The 23461-nt window shown below is 38.6% G+C and overlaps 1 protein-coding gene across 3 annotated transcripts in view; it reads right to left on the bottom strand.

Moving 5' to 3' along the window:
- Positions 1-5808, bottom strand: part of Scn2a (sodium voltage-gated channel alpha subunit 2) — a 139361-nt gene extending 133553 nt beyond the window's left edge. For all 3 annotated transcript variants that reach the window (XM_052725825.1, XM_052725823.1, XM_052725827.1), the window contains exon 1: positions 5580-5808. The gene's annotated coding sequence lies outside the window, so the exon portion shown is untranslated. The remainder of the gene's footprint in view (positions 1-5579) is intronic.
- Positions 5809-23461: the final 17653 nt, after the last annotated feature.

The raw sequence follows: 23461 nt of genomic DNA, 5'->3' as shown, positions 1-23461 counted from the left end.
GCAGGACTCCTGGAGCTCGACCCAGTGCTTGGTTGTGGATCTCTACATCTGCTTCCATTATTTACTGGTTAAAGGCTCCCTGATAACAATTAGGGCAGTCACCAATCTGATTATAGTAGATGGCCAGTTGGGTCACCCTCTCCACTTTTACTAGGAGTCTTAGCTGGGGTCATCCTTGTGGATTCCTGGGATTTTCCCTGGCACCACATTTCTCCCTGACCCACAAATGGCCCCCTCTATCAAGATCCTCATGTTCCCATCCCCCATCCTCCCCATGCATGCTAAGTCTTCTAAGAAGACCGTCGTATGAAAATTCAGATAAAATTACAAGGATATAAATTCTGTAGATGGCTGTAAAACCAAAACATATTAAGAAATAATTTAGAAACCACATATGCAATTTGAATTGTATCTTATTTTGTTAACAAGGTATTGAGCTAAAGATACTCTCACTTTAGGAATTAACTGAGGTATTTGTGAAGAGATCTAAGCTGTCCTCAGGAGAAGACAAGAGGGAAACAGAGAATACTGGGAAGCCCCAGAACCTCTGCCTTTACCAGGTTGCCCAGTGTCAGCAATGAGGGAAGGAAAGCCTTCAGTAGACATCCTGCATCTCACATGTCGTCTTTTGACCTCCTCACTCTGACCACACAGAATACAGGGAGCTCTGGAATCCAGACGCCACACTTTATTCAGCCAGTTCTGAACTGAACCAAGTTTGGCTGAACTGGGAGAACAGCTCCAATATGAAGGACGAAATTCTTCATCAACATCTTCAAGGTATCACCTTGCCATTCTGTGACTGACTAGAGATCAACTCTAAGAAAGAGCACAGAGAATTCTGGGCTTGCCAACAGAAAGAAGAGGAGATCTGATAAGAAGCTCCATAGACATTAGTAAAGGAGTTTGTGAATATGCAGACTGTTTTCTCTCTACACACATCTGGTTACCAATGAAATGAAATGAGACTTAAGGAAAGAGCTTGATCAATTCATTCAGAAGTGAGTAAACTAGTCCAGAGTACTGATACATCGTCTTAGTCACTTTTCTGTTGCTAAGATAAAACATCATGGCCAAGACAACTTATAGAAGGAAAGATTTTCTTTGGGTTTGATTCCAGAGGGATAAGAGTCCATCGTGGCAGCAAGGGGCAAGCGTGGCAGCAGTAACAGAAGTTGACAGCTCACCTCTTGAACTGCAAGCATGAAACAAGAGAGTGAACTGGAAATGGTGAGAGTCTTTAAATTCTCAAAGCCTGCCTCCAGGGACACACTTCCTCCAACAAGGCTGTCCCTCCTGAGCCTCCAGAAAGAACAGAACCAAGTGCTGAAACATTCTAACATCTAAGCCTACGGAGAACATCCCATTTAAACTACTGTGTGTGGAATAGGTGTGCATTGGAGCCACCAAGAGCAAGTTTTAAGTGGTACTTACAAGAGTAAGATGACGGAAATTTGCATGATGTGCTTGCTGTGAAGCAGTGTTATTAACTGCTCATTCAAGGATTAATGTGACCAAACTGTGTTCTGCAGGGAAGTGTTTTGCTACTGAGGATTAATTATTCCTTCAAGCAAGTCCATATGCCACAAACGGCCCTTTCTGAGAAATCAATACATTTAAGAAATCTCATGTTCTATCATACAGACAAGGGCAAACCACTCAAAATTACTTCGATAGCAGTATTTTGAAGCATCACCATCTCTTCTGATCTTGTGAGTTGTTTTTTTTTTTCCTTAAGATTTGCTTATTTTTATTTTATGTGTATGGGTCTTGTACGTATATCTGCGCATCATGTGTGTTCAGGGCCCACAGAGGCCAGAAGAGGGTGGTTGATCTCATAGAACTGGAGTTTTAAACAGTTGTGAGTTGCCACGTGGGTGCTGGGAATCCAACCTATGTCCTCTGGAAGAACAGCCAGTGCCCCTAACCTCCTGGTCTCAGGTTTTAAACAGACATTGAACCTCTTTTCCTGCCTCTCCTAACACTATGATTGTTGCTTCTCTCCTCAATTCTTCTCCAATGACTTCTGGTCTTAGTTTTCTCTGATCCTAACTGAAATGAAATTTTCCTCAAGGGCACTTTCCTCTACATGCTATAGAACATCACCTTAACTCTGAATTGTCAGTTCCCTAATATTTAGACAGACTTCCTAACTGTCTCATTTCTCAGTTAACCCTCAGAGGCCCTGGTCATGGTCAGTTTTCTAATGTCTTAAAGTCTGCTTAAGACTTACTAATCAGAACTCAGTCCATTGCTTTCATCCTGCTACCTTGCCAACCAACCGCTTTAGGGGTTTTCCACTGTTTCTGATTTTTGTTCAGAAATACAGTTCATCTGCTGTGACTCCTATCATATTGATGACTGTCTAGCCTCTCCCATCACTTCCTGTAATGAACTGATGTCCTTTCCAGATTTCCTTTACTCTCCAAACCTGAAGATTACACCATAGTTATTTATCTGTACTTCTATATCCTGTGGATTTGCATTTATGTGAGACTTATGACTATGTCTCATACATAGTCATAATAAATCCCTATGACTTCATACAGGTTTGTAAGTTCAGCCTTAACAAATACTCTGATATCTAGACATCAAATCTCCCCCACGAGAGTTTACTTGAATGTGTTGAATACTTAACACTGAAAACCAAATTTCTTCCTTCACTTTTAGTAGCTAGCCCCCCTCCAAATAGTAACAAAAATACACCAAGCAACCCAAAAGGTACAAACATGCTGGATCATTGTTTATTCTCTATAATTTCCTGTTCAGTTTCCTCCTGTATGCCTACTTCACCCCTACCCCTAAAATGAGCAAATCTATATTGTTAACTTATAGTCAACTTTTTCTTAAAGATCTAATTATGCTTAATCTTCTACAAATTCATTTTTTCCTAGGATTTACATCATCAACAACTCTGAACCCAAGTTGTTGCACAGTACTGAGCATAAAAGAGGCCCTCATACCCTGGTCTCACTCACTCTCCCCTTTTCTCCATCCCATATTTTGGTGTTTATAATATTTTAAGCAATGACAGTATCTGCACACGTATATTTCCATTTAAGATTTATTTAGTTTTTTTTTTTAATTTGGTTTCTTTGAAACAGTTTCTCTGTATAACCCTGGCTATCCTGGAACTTGCTTTGTAGACCAGGCTGGCCTTGAACTCTCAGAGATCTGCCTGCCTCTGCCTCCCAAGTGCTGGGATTAAAGGCATGTGCCACCATGGCCACTTTATTTAGTTTTTTATTTAAGTGTATGTGTGTGTCAGTGTGTGTAAAAGAGTATGTGTGGGGGTAATGGTGTATAGGTAAATAGGTAGATGTCCCACAGAGTCCAGGATGAAGTGTGATATGCTCAAAAACAAATTTCTTTTCTTTTTTTCAAGCTTTGTTTTACTTTTAAATTGTGTGTATGTCTGTGAATGGGCATGCCATGTGAATACAATATTCAATGAGGGCAGAAGAGGGTGTGGATTCCCTGGAGGTGGAGTTATCAAAGATTGTTAGCTGCCCAGAGTGAGTGCTAGGAACTGAATGCAGGTCCCTCTGCAAAGGTGGTACTCACTGTTAGCCATTGAACCATCTCTCCAGTTCCTGTAATTACTTTTCAGTCCCTACCATGAACTATTCTTGGATAAAGATACGGTATTTCACAAATATTTGTGTAGAAATGACGTATGTTAATCCCCTTCTTTTCTCCAGATATTGAAGAAATAGTATATAATCTGTACCCAGTACTATCTAAGTATCTACAAATTACTCCCTCTATATAGAGAGTATTCTATAGGATAGAAGAAATAAAATAATGGGCTTCTATAAGCCTCTGCCTATGTCATTCATTAGCACAAGGTAGACAGTATCCCTAATCTAAAGTGAAAACACAATATTAAGGAATGCAGTCTCTATAAGTGTTTAATTAAGCTGTTTTCTTCTGACTTTTGGAAAGAACCTTAAGTAAATTTAATTCTGTTTATGATAATCCATTGAGCAATGTACAGTGAAAGAAACCATTTTACAGAATTTGCCAAGTCAACATCAAGCAGAGTCAATATCAGCACACCTGGAATATGCCATTTGGGTATGTTCACAGTGGAGATAATTGCTGTAGAAGACACTGAAAACTGCCAGTCAGAGTACTGGTCATACTTGCTGCTTTTAACTGAGCCTGGACTCTAAGTGTGATAATCCACCTAATGTAAAATCCATGTAATCTGTCAGCCACTGGTGCTCTTCTCTAAATGGAAGATAGATGTATGCTAAATAGAAATCTGTGATTCTAAAATCATCCTGTGTATTGAACTACATATAACTGAAAACTCTTCATGAATTCTGCATAGTCAAATTACATTTTTTTCAGTATTCCTAAACATCTCAGAAAACCCACAGCTTTCACAATCTCAGACACAGCAAACCACCTTTTTTATAGGAAAATGATGACTGAGCTAGAAACATCCTGAATGCATGCATCCCACTGCCTGCCACCTACACACACACACACACACACACACACACACACACCACAACAGACACACAAACACCACACACACACACACACACACACACACACACACACACACACACACACACACACACACTCCAAAACAGGGAGTGAAGCAGCTAACAATCTTACAAAAATATTTTTATATATTTTAAAAATTCATTAACATCAAGCCAAATGTTGAGCCAAATTTTAACCACATCTTTTGATTGTGACATTTCTATATTTCCTTCTCTGATTAGACTGATAGCCATAAAAGAATCTTTATGAGAAATCATAAGAAGCAGAGGAAAAAAAGGTTGTTGCATGCCATTTCCACCTCCTGAGTCATTCCACTCTTTAGCACAGCTAACATCACATGACCTAAAATCATTTAAAATGTGAACACCTTCCACAATATGAACTATTCTAAATGGTCACTGTCCTTTTTTTCATAAATAAGGAAAATCCATTTCCCCCAGCAATTAATTAGTTTTCACTGTTCTTCTCATATGGGGGGAGGGGGAGTCCAATCTTGTCACTCGGAGTCTATTAAACACATTACATCAACCTTCACTCGTGGGAGAGAAGTGATTTATATACCATTCTGAAAGGTTAAAACAAAAGCCTACAGAATCCCAATATCTCAGCAGCAGCAATTGTTCAAAAGGCCTTGAGCTCAGGATGCTGGAGTGCCTCTGAGGCTGTGACCAGGGGGCTCAGCCGTGAGCTCTGACGGAGCCACTGCCATGTTAATCTGCTTCATTACATCTCTATGATTTGTTCAACGCATTAGGCATCAGTATTTCCCTTGTGAGAAGAAGGCCCATCCCTCACTCTGAAAGCTTTATCTTTCGAAGTTAAACAAATATAGCCCCTGACATGAAAGGCTGAGAAGCCGACGAAACATTAAAATACAACATGGCACAGCCACTGATCATTTTAGCATAGGAAGATTTTTTAAAGGCAGAACAGCCAGAATTAGAGCATTTGAACCTTTTGGGTTTGAATACAAGATTACAAAGCACATCTTAATTTAAATGCCATCATTTGGCAGAATAGTGATTCACCGATGCGACAAAAATAGAATCATGCTTGCTTACCTGAAATAAAGGGAATGGTAATCATAGCACAGAATCCATGTGCGTGATGAATATAACAGTCTCCAATGCAGGTCTCTAGAATTCAGCCTACAGCAGAAAGTAAAATCTCACATGTGCAATATCCTTACTAAAAAAGAAAAGCCAAGACAGGGCGATCACTGCATCCTCTCTGCTTCTGCCTTAGCTTTCTGTTCTGACACTCACTCACTCGATGGTACCCACTGTCTGTTAGAAAACAGCATGCTAAATTAAAATAAATAAATAAATAAATCTAAGAGAGCAGCTTGCGTGACAGCTCCATCTCCTGGTCACAAATGGAATCACTGTAATGCAAGCTCATTTGGCAGAATAGCATTCAACAAATAATGTTAAGTGGTGTAATGTATATAGTTCAGAATTCTAATGTATTTGAATTCAACTACTCGAATTAGTCACAAATTAAACACTGGAAAGTCATTATACTCTGATTTTTAAAAATTATAGTTCAACTTTTGGGGGTTGTTTGATTTGTTTCTATTATGTTTAAATAAAATCTAAGTTATCATAACATTGCTAAAAATTGCTATATGAAAATAATTGTAACAATTACCGTTAATAATGATCTCTGTAGGGAAGTATGTTTTCTTAACAGATATGTTTGTGATTAACAGAATAATAAAGGATGAGAAGAAAAACCTTCAGTCAATTCAAGCTTTCTGAAACATTTCAAAATGTACAGGCAATCTGAGATGTGATAATTGTGCTATACTATAGTGTGAAGCTAGGTCTCATTGGGAGGGTAGGAGTAGAATTAAAAATTTCCCACTTGTTAAATAAGTCAGAAAACCAAAGTTTTACTGTGTATATGATCTGTTCAATATATATTAGTTTGCTTACTTAATTTTATACAATTGTTTATGAAATCCTGGGTAATAACCCACTTGAAATAAAAAAGGTAGGTTTGTCTTTTGTCAATGCCAGCTCCATCAAGCATGGGCTGGAGCCAAGTCGCAGAGTATAATGCTGTCCATGGTGCTGAAACTCAACTACGGGCTCTCTTGGAGAATGCTAGGTTTTAGGTTAGCTGACATCAAATCTGGGTAAAATGTGACAGAAATTTTAGTTTCACAAGTTCTAAGTCAGGGGCTGGAATGATGGCTCTGTAATTAAGAGCATTCACTTCTCTTTCAGAGGACCTAAATTTGATTCCCAGCACCTACATCAGTTGCCTCAAAACTGCCTGTAATTCCAGCTCCAGAGGATCTGACACTCTCTTCTAGACTCTACAGCCACTGCAGTCACGGTCACAAACACACACGCATACACACATAGACACATGTCTCAGAAATTTAAAGGTAAAAGATTCTAAATCGGAACAATAAATAATATTATCTAATACACAATTAGTTGTATTATATTTTATTCATAAAATATGCATGCACGTAATTCAGAAGTCATAATGTTGATGAATCTAATAAGAATGACTTTAGATTTTATTATCTGTGTGCTGAAGTTCTGTTACATAGATTGTGCCATCATCAATTAAGTTTTCTGTTTTTTAGAATTTTTCTTTTATCTGATATGATCAAATACTAAGCTGTTACAAACATGAAATACCATTAAACTATTTTAATTGAAATTTATACTTATGGGGATTTTTACAATATCCTATGTAATATTTAAATATTTTCTTAACAAGCAAGTGTTTCTCCAATTTTTTTACAGCAAATTTTACTCTTTAGGGGCACATGCCTAACCTGTCCTAGAATTCTGTGTATCTTTAGACAGCATCATAAGCTCCTAAAAATGCAATTTTCTGTAAATAGACATTTCCTGTCCTGACTGCCCCAGTCTCAAATAAACACACAAAGACTCATATGAATTATAAATGCTCAACCAATAGCTCAGGTTTGTTTTTAGTTAAATTAACCCATATTTCTATTTATGCTTTGCCACATGGTGGTACCTTTGTTAGCATGGCACACTCATCTGTTCCCTCTGCATGTAGCTGGTAACTCCTGACTCCACCCTTCTCCTTCCTATCATCCTTAGTTTGGGTCAATATGTATTAGTTTGCTTACTTAATTTTTTACAATTGTTTATGAAATCCTGGATAATAACCCACTTGAAATTTAAAAAAAAAAAAAAAAAAGGTAGGTCTGTCTTTTTGTCAATGCCAGCTCCATCAAGTGGGCAGTTACCAAGTCACAGATTATAATGCTGTCCGTGGTGCTGAAACTCAACTACGGGCTCTCTTGGAACATATATTTCCTGCCTGGCTACTGGCCCATCAGCATTTTATTAAACCAATTTGAGTGACAATTTTTTGCAGTGTACAAGAGGATTATCCCACAGCATTTCACCCTTTATGTCTAATCAAAAAGGGAGGTTTTTAACTTGAACATATTAAAATTATGTATAAGAAAACAGTTATCAAGCAGGAATTATACTTACAATATCTAGTCTATTTGTATTTGACAAAATCAGAGAAAACAATTATCCATCTTGTCGTGGTGAGTCTAAAGTTTTATATTTAATTTACCTTTTAATCATAACTAAGGAAAACTATAATCATAACTATCTAGTCTTCAACTCCATCAAACACCCCAGAAGGGTGAAATGTTACCTAATGACAGGGACATCTTGCTGCCTGGACAGTCACCCAAAGTTCCTCTGTAATGTTGGGGCATCCAACTCTGGCCTATAGGCTTAGCATATCTGACAGCATATCCCTGTAAAGCAGGGAATTTTGAAGGACTGTCCTACCTTGTCTTGGCAAAGTTTGGCAGTCACCTTTCTTGTGTCCTGCTGGTCCACTTTGAACAGTATACTGTCAGCAATTGAGACAAGGGCAGTTTTTTTCCCCAAATGACTACCTTTTGCCATAAAAGAAGCAAACTCCATATGGAGTTTCTTTGATGCCCACCATTCTCTTTGAAGTAATTGATGCTGCCAGGAGCAGACATGTCTTACTGTCAAGAAAAGTTTAAGTTATTAAAACATTTTAAATGCCATATTCTATAGGTCTTTGAAGTGTTTGAATATTGATTATCTATCTGAAATATATTTCTGTATGACCTTAAAAACCTAATTAACATGACTATAAGTTTGTTAGTATAGGTGGCTATTAGTCTGTATTTCTTAATTATATATTACATTTTTAAATGAGCTTCATAAACATAATACCCTAAACAAAAGTAGAAATATATATACTATAACAAAATTAACTTTAAATTTGTATCAATAAACCAAAATCCATACTAATGTAAAATATGTAAGATTAATAGTTGTTTTTAATTAAAGTAGATTCAATAATCTACCCTTTTATCCTGTCATTTCTATATCTCCACTTATCTTTTTGCAACAAGATCACTGAATCTAATCTCCTTTGTTCAGCTTTTTTTCCTGACCATTAACAATGACAACTTGTAACCAACCCCCTAAACAATGACAAATACACATAATTTATTTTTGAGAATGTGGTGGTAGTTCTCTAGACTACTTCCTGCTGATTAAGGGACACTGATAATCTTTGGGGGAACCTGAGAAAATTTAAGATTATGATCAAGTCCTGACTGAAGTGTTCTGTGAGGCTGGATCATCTCAGCCAACATCCTTGAAGCTGTTCTGGATGCAGAACTCAGAGAAAACTGCAACAGAGGTGCTCTGAAACATTTGATCATCTGGGCTATCTGTTCCCACTGGAAAATTTTCAGGGGGTCTTCCTTGATCAAACCTGATTTTTCTTTACCTAGAATGAATCTGCAGCTTTTCATTACCTGTGGAAATAAAAGCAGAACCTCTTTCCCAAAGTAACATACCTTCTGACTTAAATTTTGAAGTCAACATATTTTTAAAATTTATAGGTTAGTTTAATATAACAGTTTTATAATTAAATGTCTCTCAGCAGTTATCACTTGCTCATTAGCAGTCAAAAAATTTAAAGACAACACAATAACATACAGTATCCAGACTCTTTGTGTATTCTCCTTCTTTATGTGGCTTATTATATTTTTTATTACTCTATTCCTTTTTTAAGGACTTTCTCTATCCTTTTTCTTTTCTCTCCCAAGCCTACATTTATTTTTTAAACACATTGTCACCCATTTCGAGGCTTTTTTGTCTGAATCTGTCCTTACTGCCCATCTGTAACCTTTTCTGTCTGCTGAGCAAAAAAACTGCTGTGCAACTTAGATCATGGCATGCTGGTGCTGGCTCCTCCCCTTTGGTTCCCTGAGAGTCTTAGTCTCATGATGGAGGCATGTTTACTACCCCAACTCTGAGACATTTCTAGGTCCATGCCACCACTGAGTAGCATGCCACTGGCTGCTCATGAACACCATTTAAATGTTTGGTAGCAGGGCCTCTTAAAAGAGGTGCCCATTTTTGCTGCTAGCACTGATCCAGGAAGCCATCTCATGTCTTAAAGGAGCTGCCAGCAAACAGAGCTCACTGGAGAAAATGCAGCTACCAAGAAGCCAGATACCAAGAGGCCATGCTTGACTCCATTCCTGTATGTCTAGAATCTTCTTTTTTAAGTTTTGTCAGGTTTTATTTGGAAATTTTGGCCACATTTTGGAACACCCTATGTAAACAGATGTTTCCTGTCCCAACTGCCCCAGTCCCAAATAAACACACAGAGGATTATATGAATTATAAATGCTTGGCCAATAGCTCAGGCTTGTTATTAGCTAACTCTTACATTTAAATTAACCCATATTTCTATTTATGCTTTGCCACGTGGTGGTACCTTTATTAGCATGGCATGTTCATCTCCTGCACCCGCTGTGTCTGACTGGTGACTCCTGACTCTAGTCTTCTCCTCCCATCATCTTTAGTTTGATCACCACTCCTATACTTCCTGCCTGACTACTGGCCCATCAGAGTTTTATTAAACCAATTCAAGTGACAAACCTTTACAGTATACAAAAGGATTATTCCATACCAATATTCAGTCACCATGGTGTTACATGGTGCAATGGCTGGGATAATTCCTCTAAACTGTGGGTTATGCCACATGCTCTGTAGCTACTCACATCCTTCACATTAAAACCAAAGTCTAGCCATGTGCTCACTGTATTGTCCACACCCTTGTCTCTTATCTGAGTTTGGACATATCCTCACTCTCTATTCTGATTTCTTTATAGTAACTTCTATTTGGCCACTTCTACAAGACTGGGTCTTTAATGCATACCTGAAACACGAATTATTTCTGAGTAATGAATGAATGAGTGTCCACAAATAGAATTTATGCATCATTTTTTAAATTTTATTGTACAAATGCTTCGATTTTTATCTTTTAATTCCTATGTTCTCCTTAATAGCCATGCATAAAGTATGACCATCAATGGAGTAAATATCACACACTTTTATTAAGCTATCTAAAATATGTTTAGATCACACACACACACACACACACACACACACACACACACACACATACAAATGTGGACATACATACAATATCTGTTAAATTTATTTATTTGATAATTCCTGTCTTGAAGCTAGAGTGCTACATTCTTGGGCTGTTTTCAGGGGCATTTTGGCCAAATCTGGATAAATTAGCATCAAGCAGCTCTTACTTCCTGCCAGCACTTTCCCTGAGTAAGCAGGCTTTGAGGTGACTGTTGAACCTTTATTGTCATCTGGAACATTTTATCTGTTTTAAGAAAATATGCAAAATATCAACTTTATTTTCTGTGGTAGGTATTTGTATGTTTATGCACAAGAATGTGTGTGTGTGTGTGTGTGTGTGTGTGTGTGTGTGTGTGTGTGTGTTCCCATACACAGCACACTTTTTTCTGAAATCAGATTGAGTTAGATACTGACTTTGCTAGCAGCAGCAAACCCATGATGTCATTTTCCAGCGACACTTTCCTCTTGTGTTGCTTTGCTTTAACCATAAATGTCAAATACTTATTTTGATATCTTTGTTTCCAAAATCATTTTAAGTTTAGCAGAAGGACTGCTCTTATTTTACTTCAAATCAATTTTGATCCTTGATCAAGACATGCTTTCTTATGTTTTCTTTTTGCCATTTCTCACTCACCTATTCATATCAGTCATCTGATACAGGAAGCAATGAAACTCAAAGTCTTGTTTATACCTCACATTGTTTACTTTTTTCTTGCCTCCATTTTTTATATGCAAAATACATGCATCAAGGAAATAAAAGTGAATGCAAAATTCCAAGCCATAGTTTAATTTATATAGTTTTAGTCACATTAAAGTCTGCTAATGTCTTTTAAATATTTCATTGCCAACTCAGGAAAGTTTGAAAACTCTAATTCCATGTCGACTGCTTCTCCAGTATTTTATCACTCATTAGGGCATCACAGACATTCACAATACAAGGAGAAGATTTTTTTAAGATTTATTTTATTTTTAATTATGTATCTGCTTTTGTGTCTACTTGTAAATATATACACATGAATGCAGGTGCCCAGAGAGGTCAGAAGAGGGCATCCAATCTCACAGAGCTGTAGTTAGAGGAGGTTGGAAACTTCCTGAAGTAGCTACTAGGAACCAAACTTAGGTCTTCTGTAAGAGCATCGAGTGTTCTTAACTTCTGAAGTGTCTTTTCAGGCCCTAGGGAGTAGCTATTGCAGTCTATGTTCAAAGTCTGCTAATACTGATGAGATAAGAATCTTATCACACTAGTTCCAGTTAGCATAAGCTATTGACATTTCATGTTATATGTCCTAGTTTGTTCTCTATCTCTGTCAAAGATGGCATGTCCAAAAGCAACTTGGGGGGGGGGAGAGTTCATTTCCCCTTCCAGCTTACAGTCCACAGTGAAGGGAAGTCATGGCAGGAACCCAAGGCAGGAACCTGGAGGCAGGAACTGAAGCAGAGATCACAGAGGAACACTATTTACTGGCTTGCTCTTATGACTTGCTCAGCCTTCTTCCTTATACAATCTAGGACCACCTGCATAGGGATGGCATGGCCCATAACGTGCTAGCCCCTCTCACATTAATCATCAGTCAAGAAAATGACCCACAGACATGTCCTACAGGCCAATCTGATAGAGGCAATTCCCCAAGTGAGAGTCTTTCCTTCCAAGTGACTGTAGTTTGTCTTAAATGGACAAAAACCTGACCACCAGAGCATGTCACGCATGGAGAGATGAAGAAACAAAAGCGGGGCAGAAACTAGGCTGACAAGACCTTCTAACTTCCATAAAATTTGACAAGCAGAAGATTTTCCAGTCTTTGAAAGAGGGAATGTTAAAAAAGAAAACAAAACAATATTTATTGTATATTTTTAATGCAGCAGTGTACTAAGTAAGCACTTTGCACAAATTATCTCGTTAAGTTTCAAACAGGCCTGTGAAGTAGTTTTTATTACAATTATATTCTCTTTTACAGATTGAAAAACAAAGCTGGAAAATGACACATGCTAAACTTAACTCAGACCCTGGTCCTTGGCGCTCGTGTTCCTTCAGGGCACTGCTTGAGAGGAAGATACAAACGGAGGAGATGATTCGACTGACCTTTAGAATTGTCGTCTCCACCTAAGTTATTCATCGGTTTTGTGAGTCAGTAGGGTGAGATGGGAATGGAAGATTCTCCTTGGGAACGTCTCTCTTCACTGTGGCGCTTGAGAACAGGTTCTCCAAGGATGGAAGGAAGGAAGAGCAGAAAAGGAAACAGAAGGAATGAGGGTGAACAGAGACTATAGATTCACGAGATACTAATAAGTGGGTGATGGGGGACAGTGGAGGAAGAGGAGAAGCGCAAGACCCATAGGGACCCCCGCTTCCTTCTCTTTCCTACGAGAGCAGCATGCCAAGACCCAGGGGCAATGGGAAGTTCTTACAGTTGTTGTAAGACTCACAAACCCCTGTGAGTAACTCCAGAAATACAGTTCTGCTGGCTGGCAGCTCCCTGCTGCGGGTAAGTGAGTACGTTTAGGTTGTCCTGACACTGGTAATTGGGAGGTGTTTATTTTTTTTCTTCCTGGAGCAAACAACTAAATCTGGCACGGTGAAGATTCACTTATACAAACTCACCTTCTCCGACCCCTATACCACAATAGACTCAGCAAGTTTCACAAAAACCCCCTGGCCGGCAGAGGACTGAATGTCAAGTCCATCCTTTTTGACAGTTCTTGTGGCCACATTTTATAGTGAGTTTCTAAGAACATCATCTCTGTTATTACTGACAACAGTCATTGTCAGCTTAAAAAAAAAAAAAAAAAAGACTTGCTTGATTCAGGTGCCTTAGGTAAATCTCTGCTTTTGCTTTCTTGCAATTTCAGCTCTCAGTGGCCTAGTGAACACAGGATAGGGAAAAGTAATCTTGTGCCTAATTGATCTCAGCAAAAGCTTTTGGAACTGTCTCTGTGGGATGAGTAGATGCAATCACAGGCACTTAGTTTTCCAAGGCCTAAACTGGGTGGTTTGACCAGTTTTCTTAAGTGGGCCTTCAACTTATCTCCTCATAAGTTAGTTATTAAAGGTATTTTGTTACACGGAGAGAAAGCTTACCAAGACATGTCTATTTAGAACAAATGTTGTCCCTTTGATTTGACTAAGTGGACATCTTCTTGATCTGAACATATCTCCCAATTAGCAGAATCCCCATGTAAGAGCAGCCAGTCACTATGATACTAAAGTAGAAATAGTGATTAAAATAAATTTAATAGCTTAAAAGGGTCTGTTACCAGAATAGAATGCCATTATCAAGATATATAGCCAGAGATACACTATGTATTGCCAGAGACATACATTGGTACAGGGAAAGGATGTAGAAGGGCCTTGGACAACCAGTGATGCCTTCAGTCTGTGACCAGTCATAATCAGTGACACAGATCAAAGAGTAACCCAGGCCTCAAAGGAGACTTTATTTCTAGTGGAACCTTCTACTCAGCAGGACCAGTATCCTGAATAAACAGAAATGGGACAGAGTTCTCCTGAGACAGCAACGTTCTCCCAGCATACTCTAGTCATCAGATCATCCAGGCCACTATGCAGAGTGGAAGGCAACAGACCTTTCAGGTGAGCAAAGGCTTCAAATCTATTCAGAGAACATATAAAACATTTTGCCTTTTTGAAATCAGTAAATGTGACAAGCAGGATGATAAAATTGGTAGTCACTCATTAATGAGCAGAAAGTGGTAGAAATGGCAAGACGTGTTTGCTTAAACCAGAGTTGATTCCTCATTTAGAATTGTCTACACACCTGTGGAGACATGTACACAAGAACCCCTTGTGTACTGCTAGGGCTGAGGCTTCAGTTTCTCATGCACAAGGTTTTGACTTTGGATCCCAAGCACCCACATAAAAGCCAGATATGGTGCTGCACAACTATAATCCCAAAACTGGGTGGGAGAAACAGGTGGATCCTCTGACTCAGTGGCTAGTCAAACTGAAAAGACAATCTTGAACCCAAGGTTCAGTGAGAGACCATGTCTTAGGATAATAAGGTGACTATGATAGAAGGTGATTCCCAACTTCAACCTCTGGCATGCCCATGTTCACTAACAGGGTAGTACACTTGCATATTCATATGTATGTGTACACATATCCCAAACACATGTACATACTAAAGATAAAAGGTTAATGACCAGAAATGTCCTAAACCATATTTACAGCGAAGTCCAAAGCTACCCTACCAAACATAAATGAAGTATATGATGATGGTGAGCCAAGAATAAAAGATACTAATTTTTAAATTCAAATTGAACTCACACTGAAAGTGTCGTTCTAATGATGAGGCTGTGTGCTGGAGGAGTGGAGCACATACCCCAAAACAACACTTGTATATATGGAAATACTGAACAATGAAAGAAAATGTTAAGATATATATTAAGACAGTAGAAAGGTGGAAGATTCAGAAAGGTGGTTCCTGGTTCACAATGGTTCTAGGGGAAGAAGAAAGATTCAAATATGAAGGTCTAATTGTTGTTACTGTGAGTGGATAGTTGCCTTAGAATTAAGAAATCTCCCAGGATTTGCAAGAATTTGAATGCCAGTAAGAGGGGTGCTAAAATAATTTTTAAATGAGAGCTAGGTGGCTCCTATATCCACTTTAGCTCTCTCATGACAAGAAACTGTGATCAGATGAAGATGTAAATATTTTTTCCACAAATAAGGAAACTATTCCTCAGCAAAGATGTCTGTGGTTATTGTTTTAGTATCAATGTAACAACATTAAGGGTTACACAGAAAACAGTACAAAATGAGTATGTTTCTGAGGCTGTCTCTGGAGGAAACTGGCATTTTTGAATCAATGGACTGGGTGAAGAAAATTTGAGTTCACCCAGTACGGAAAGGTACCATCCAAATGGTTGATGCTCAAATAGAACCAAAACACAGAAGGGAAATGTTTCTGTTTCTTTCAAGATCTGAGGTACCCCTTTTCTTCTGCCTATTAATATGTTTTCTAGATTCCACAGCTTCTGGCCTTTGAGGCTTGGTTCAGTGGTCTACCATACTACCAAACCTTTGACCTCATGCTAAGGTCTTATTCCATTAGCTTCTCTAGTTCATAAACTCTAACTTTAGTTCTGCCTGAGCTACGCCACCACCTCCCTTCATTCTCCCACTTAAAGATGTCTTTCTGGGGAACCCCTCTGCTTCCATAATTTCACGTCACTTCTCATAATAAGCCAGGCTACTTATTATCTATCCTCCTTACTATCTGTTTAAAATGTAGCCATCCTCTATTTATCATCTATAGCTATCTGTTATCTATCATCTATCACCCCCTTTCATCATAGAGAACCTCTCTTCCTCTCTTCCTTTTTGTCTCCCACTGATTATGTCTTTCTGGAGAACTTTGACTAAAACCGTGACTTAACATTAGCACTACTTCCAGACAGGGAACTAGAAACCTGCTCATTGGATTTCCAAGCAAAGGTATTTCCACCAAACTAGCTAATGCCTGACTGGAAAGAATGAGCAGTTCTCCATGGGGACTTAACTTTTTCTTCTATCCCATAAGAAGGTATCTAGTGTCATTTTCAAAACAGAGTACTGCTAAGAGGCATACCAGTTGACAATGTGAATTTCTAACACTTTCCAAGCTCTTGAGCAGTAGAGATGATGTTCTATGTTCACAAAACCTTTCTTTTTTTTAACTTTTATTTTTATTTTATGTGCATTGGTGTTTTACCTGCATGTATGTGTGAGGATGCCAGATCCCCTGGAACTGGAGTCACAGGCAGTTGTGAGTTACCATGTGGGTACTATGAATTGAACCCAGGTCATCTACAAGAGCAGTCAGTGCTCTTAACCATTGAGCCATCTCTCCAGCCCCCACAAAACCATTCATTGCACTGCCCAACAAATAATGAGACTACAGTTGGCAGTTCCCTGGCCGATTATGGGGATATGTAACTGAATGATAGCCAACACTAGAAAAAAAAAAGTAGAGTTCACTTCCAGTGCAGGTGTCCCTTCCCAAAGTGTTGATGACATCTTCAACATTCTCTTTTGTTCCTTGTATCCAAGTAAGGTCCAAAAGACCAGGGACAGGCTTGTGAAAAGACATTAGATAGACAGAATCTAGGTCCTAGACTTATAGAAAGTAGAAAGTAGCATAAACAAGGAAACAGGGAATGGTGAGGAAAATTGTGGATTAAGGCATTATAGTGCCTGGGTTATAGTCAATAAACCAGAATCAAAGATTCCCTTGGCAGACTTAGAGTTGTCGAACATATATTTCTTAGAAATTTTATTTGCAAGATACTAATGGTTTTTTACAACCCCCCAGGTAAAGTTGTCTGAAGTTATGTGGTACAAAACATATGGGTATATTTGAGTAGGAGGGTCTATTTCTAATACTCAAATCACAATAAGATAATGATGATCGATAAAGTCTTTACCTTTATATTTCAAAATAACTAAGAGACGTTGAATGCTCCTAGCACAAGGAAATGATAAATATGAGGTGATAGATACAATATCTCACCTAATCATTATGTATGGGTGCATTGTATGCATGTGTTGGTGGCCATGTCAGAGGAGCAGCAGGTGGTAATTAAAGTTTGAGGTGTCAGTGCAACAGGAGGTAAATCCCTGACAGATGAATCTCAGATAGGCAAAGACCCAGACCACAGACTCCAGAATGTCTTTTTCTTCTACTGTGCCTTTACATGTTTCTCACTGCCAACTTTCTCTGGTATCTGGCATGGTGTGAATCATGTGGGGAAATCCCCCACTGCCTGTAATGTAGTGTGTTTATCTCATAGAAATATCCCATTTTACTGGCATTTTTACCTGTGGATGATTATGAAGATGATTTCTTCTTAAGTTGTACTGTCTAATTGATAATACTAATGTTAGGTTAAATGGAGTTTTGATGGTAAAAAAAAAAAAACAAAAAAACAAGGAAGTGTCACACAGCTAGAACACATGAGTTTCTGTTGAGGAGCCATATAGACTGTGGCTTAGGTTAATGATTAAGAAAAACATCTGAGTCCCAGGAGCTAGGTTGACTCAAATTCTTTTCATCATAATGTTAGGAGATGTGTTCCCAGGTTTTGGTATGCATCGTAGCTGAAACAAAGCTTTGAAAATAACTTAAAGTTAGATTAAGATGTTTTTGTTATATAGCTTTGAGGTGAAAAACCCAAGAAGATGATCTAAAGTTTTAGAAAGGCACATAGTTGTGTGAGGAACTCTTTAAGGTCAGGAAACAAGAACAAGGCAGCCCAATTATCATTAGCTGGCATGCCTTTCTTACCAGTATTGTTTGATGTCCAAAGGTGATGATTTATTCCCTATACCCATTTCTGCCTTCAATCTCTTGATATAAAAATCTATTGATGAGTGGGTAAGTATCCTAAAGATTTAAAGTAGAGTTGACTGATTGTTTTTCATGTATAAAAGTTTAGGTTTGTGATTTCTTAAGATTCCTTATAAGATTACCTTTTAAGATGAGAAATAATGTGACTGGTCCTAGCTTTGTAACCACAAAATGCAGCCTGCCAGCGGAAGAACTGACTGATAAGAATACCTTGCTTGCTTACATTCTATTAATCTATAACAAGTTACCTGGGTATGAACGTAAGTGGGTTATTGGAAGTAATTTTTTTTTTACCTGTAAATACATAAAATGTTTATTCATGTAAATGACATGGAAAATACACTGTTTTTTACTTGTATTCATTGTAATTATTCACTTGAAAAACAGAATGCAACCACATTGCAATTTTTATATTGCCTGAAAGATTTTGTTGGGGTATATAAGCTGTAAGGGAAGGAATAAAGATACAGTTAGAAGGAAAACATCAAGAGAGACACAAGGGACATCTCTAAATAGAGATAAGAAAAGAGAATACAGAATACACAATCAGAATACAAAAGAAAAATAAAGAAAAGTTCTGAAGAAAACCATCAAGAGAGTGTGTGAGTGTCTTCCCTTACCCCTTCAGACAAAAACAAATGTCATAGTACATCAACTCCGTGGATTCCCTTTGAGCCCTGTGCTGCTGGAATCTCCAGACAGCAAAATGCATGTATTGATATAGCATGCTATATCTACTAGTCTAAGTATTAAATACTGAACAAAATGAGAAAAATAATAAAAGTAATTTAAGAATGTTGAGTATAAAAAATGATGTGTAAGCTGCACAGTATAACAACAGAAACTGGAAAACATCTGAGCTCAAAAAGGATAAAATATTATCTTTCTCTGGAGAGAAGACTACTGAGAAGGGCTCAGCTTCATGAGGTTGTCTGGGGCCTGTTTTGAGTTTTTTCCTTCTTGGATGTTGTCCTCCACTTTATATTTGGGGTTACCTGGCATTCAAGCCCACATCCTATTCAATGGGAAAATGAGAGACTTGGAGAGCAAATAATAAACTGAAAACTTATTTGTCCTGGAATATATTTCAGGTCTTCAAAGAACTAGCATGAATTGTGATGATTTTGTATTTGGAAGTCTTCCTGTGTCCTGGCCAGCTAGTGGTCGGAACAAATCTCTTCCACTCATGTCCCCCAAGGAAACACACAGAGGCTTATATTCATTATAACTGCTCAGCCATTGGCTCAGGCTTATTATTGACTAGGTCTTACACTTAAATTAATCCATAATTATTATCTATGTTTAGCCACATGACTTGGTACCTTTTCTTAGTTCTGCCTTGTCATCTTGCTTCCTCTGTATCTGGCTGGCGACTCCTGACTCAGCTCTTCCTCTTCCCAGAATTCTCCTTGTCTGCTTATCCTGCCTATACTTCCTGCCTGGCTACTGGCCAATCAACATTTTATTTATCAACCAATCAGAGCAACACACATTCACAGCATACAGAATGACATTCCACAGCATGATTCTTTAGTGGAGACTCTTCTATAAGACACAATTTTTCTGCTTTGAACCATCTCTGGGACTGATGTTCTACAGCACACACTATTGGAAACATTGGTCTATCAAGTTGTTCTAGTTATAAAGGGAGCAGCCCACATAGCTTGCCTGCCCTGAAAGGATAGTGAGATCTCTAGCTGTCACCATCACCTCAAGTGTGGTCATAATACTTGGTGAAGTGGAACCTGGCATGCGTATGCAGCCATGGGTCCCAAAGGGGAAAAATAGTGAATCCATGTGACTTCAGAGAACTGATCTCATAGCTCCCACATTTGTGTGTTTGAAAATAAGCATTAAAAAGCCTTCTTCAATTGAACTTTGGAAAGAAGGAAAATTCTCCACCCACATATTAAAAAAAAAAAATTCCCCAAGCTACAATCATTATTTTTAACACTTGTTAGTTAGGAGTCATCCAGCCTCGTAAGTTTAGAACAGAGTACCAGCACAGAGTGCTTAAAATACACGAGTGGGAGTTCTGCCATTGGGACAAACAGAATGGCAGTTGTGCTGCTTGAAGCAGCAAAGTTCAGGTTTCCCCAGTGTGCCTGTGCCCAGGCCTCCTGCTCCTCCTCGGCTCTGGGTGCTTCTCTACCTTTCCTTCCCCACTAGTTCTATCCAATAAGGGTCTTTTGAGTGTAAAGAGCACTGTGTTTAATTCAAGCCAATACTGAATCGAGGCTTCATATCTAATGGACTAATAGATATAGACACTTTCTTTTTTAATATAGCTTCAAGCATATTTTAAAGATTCCCCCCCATACTAGCACAAATCCCACTCACTTTCCTCCAGAGTGGCTTGCTTTTTTTGAGAGAGGAAAAGATATTTACAATTGGCAACTTGGAAACTGCGCTTTGGGTAGGATGATGGAATTGCTTCTCAACTTGGAGTAGCAAATTTTGAAAAAAAAAATCTATGCTGTGTTCTAATCACTAGTAACTGTAATCAGAATGTTTTATTTTTATCTTATTTTATATGTGTGGGTGTTTTGCTTGCATGTGTGTCTGTGCACCAGGTGCATGCCAGGTGCCTGTGGAGGTCAGAAGAGGGTGTTAGATACCCTGGGTCTGAGAGTCACCATTTGGGTGCTGGGAATCAAACCTGTGTCCTAGGAAGAGCAGCCAGTGCTTACAATTGCTGAGCTATCCCTTCAGTCTTCAGAATAATTTTTACTAAGCAAAGAACTAATCATAATTGTCCCTTCTAAAATCCATTCCGTGACTCATTTTTGTCCAAGGCTATGGGCTTAGCAATGTACTTGGCGACAACATTCTTGTTTTTTTGATCTTTACTGAGAGACCTTTACCTCATCTCCATGATGTTCCCTTAGCTTACAGATTGGTGACTACTCATAGTTACAAGGATTTTCACCTCTCTCTCTCTCTCTCTCTCTCTCTCAAAAATTTCTTTTCTTTTCTTTCATTTCTTTTTTTTCCAACATCATCCATCTGGCAAGCCACTGATGCTGAACACTCAGGCTCTGAAGATTTTCCCCCAACAACTACCTATAAGCCAAGTCCCTTAGCACACAGTATTATCCTCCCTCACCTAAACACACAAGGATGCTATGAGAATCCATCACATGAAAGTATACTTGCAGGGATATTTCTGAAATCATCAACTGCTGTGAGATTGTGTTGAAAGTATTGCCAGGAAGAGCCTGATAACATTGTCCACAGGACTCAACTGGCTTGTCTTTTCTGCTGCTGGCATGGATGTAAGGCACTGTCACACTGTGTTATCACTATTTATTTAACTTTGCCATTGCGGCACCTCCTCCATTTACTCAATCTCTGTGAAAGCAAAAGGCAAACTGCAAATCAGAAGAGTCCCAGCTGGGATGAAAGTGAGAGTGTGGGTGCTGAACAAAGTATTATTAACACTGTGGGCAGAAGCAAGGGATCAGAGCGACACTGGAAATAGCTCCTCGGCTCTCCTTCTCTTACTTTGCCCTTTCGGGAGTGTGTTGTGTGAACCCAAAGACATGGAAGCAAACCCTTTCCAACTGGTCCTGTCTCATCATGTGCCTGAGCTCATCCACATCAATGTGTTCCCTGCAGGCTCCCAGAGGGGAAGCAAGGAACCTTGGAGTGGACGAGAAGGCAACCCAACCAAATGGCCAAACAGGACATATTTCATAGCATGAGTGAGCACGATAAATGACATAACTCGTAAGCTTCCAGGGTTATCAGCGAGGAAGAGACCAAACGTCTTCCCTAAAAGGAAAAACAGCCTATAGTTTAGTGCACCTCTGGAAATGTCCAATGCAAACTTCTTGTGCTGCAGATCCCTTTACCACATATGTTTGATGAATTTGCCACTTGACTAATTAGCTTGCAATTTTGGGGGAAAAATGCTACAACATATTGTAGGTTACTAAATAAACTTTTCCCTTTCCTTTCTTGCCTTCTATTTTGTCTAAATCTTGATGTTTTGGTTGTGAGCCTTTAACGGCTGAACCATCTCTCCAGCCCTTGTCTAAGTCTTAAAAAAACTTGATGTTCAGGAAAATAAACCTTGACAGTATTTTTAAGTATGACTTTGCATATTGCTTTTCTTGCTAAGAAATTTTGACAGTCTAATTGTTTCAATTCTATGGCATTCTGTGTCAAAATTAATTACGAGTTAAATGTATTCTGATTGTAATTTACTTCCTATGCTGTTATTTTCATTACTGTGTTAGAAAACTACTAATTCTTTATGGTCTTAGGAAAACAAAGATTTTTTGAAAATGAAGACAAGAGATGACTTTAAGTCTCATTCTCATATTTAGTATGGCTATGATAGACACACATTGCCAGGTTACAAATAGATTCTGAAGTTAGCATGGAACCCTGATAAGAGTAACTTTTTTCAACCATTTTGGCCAGATTTCATAAGGTACCTCTGTTTTAAAGACTCTTTAAGAAGCCCCTTTCTCTTCTCTTTCCCTCCGTTCCTTCTTCCCTTCCTCTTTCTTTTTTCTTTTTATGAGACAAGGTCTTGTTATGTAGCAAGCCTACCCTCTCCAATGCTTGGATTATAAGCACATGACACCACAACTGGCCACTGACGCATCCTTCTTTGAAACAGATTCAACAGAAACAGTTTATCTCCTGTGACACATTAGCAAGCCTAATAGAGAAGGAGCAGGTAGGATACTGGGACTAAACCTCCTGCTTTTCAACAATTTGTAGAGAAAATTTGACTAGATTAGACAAGCCTGTGTGGGGAACTAAAAACATGGAAATATCCTCAGAAAGGTAAAAATGACTTCTATCTTCTTGCTTTCTTTTAGATTGTCTTTGGGCACACCCACATGAGCTCCTCTGGTGAAAGCATTCTGATCCATTTTGACATTAGAAAAAAAACCCTGCTTTTCTTTAAATTCAGTCACCAACAAAACTGCACAACCCTCTTCAGTGGGCATGCACTGGCCCAGCTTCAACTAGTGGGAAACACGAGAAAGCAGTGAGGCTAAAACCAGAAAGGGAGCCAACAATCACAGTGTGTCTCCCAGGGTGAAGAAGTAATTCAGCGCTGCTCTTTTACAACAGGCACAAGTAAATAGTTCTCATTCATGCTTTAATTAATCAGATTAATGCAAGCAC

This window comes from Peromyscus californicus, unplaced genomic scaffold (assembly GCF_007827085.1).
Source record: "Peromyscus californicus insignis strain IS unplaced genomic scaffold, ASM782708v3 Scaffold_7__1_contigs__length_154581171, whole genome shotgun sequence".
Classification (NCBI taxonomy): Eukaryota; Metazoa; Chordata; class Mammalia; order Rodentia; family Cricetidae; genus Peromyscus; species Peromyscus californicus.
The sequence above is the reverse complement of the archived record's forward strand: the minus strand, read 5'-3'. Positions and strand labels throughout refer to the sequence as shown.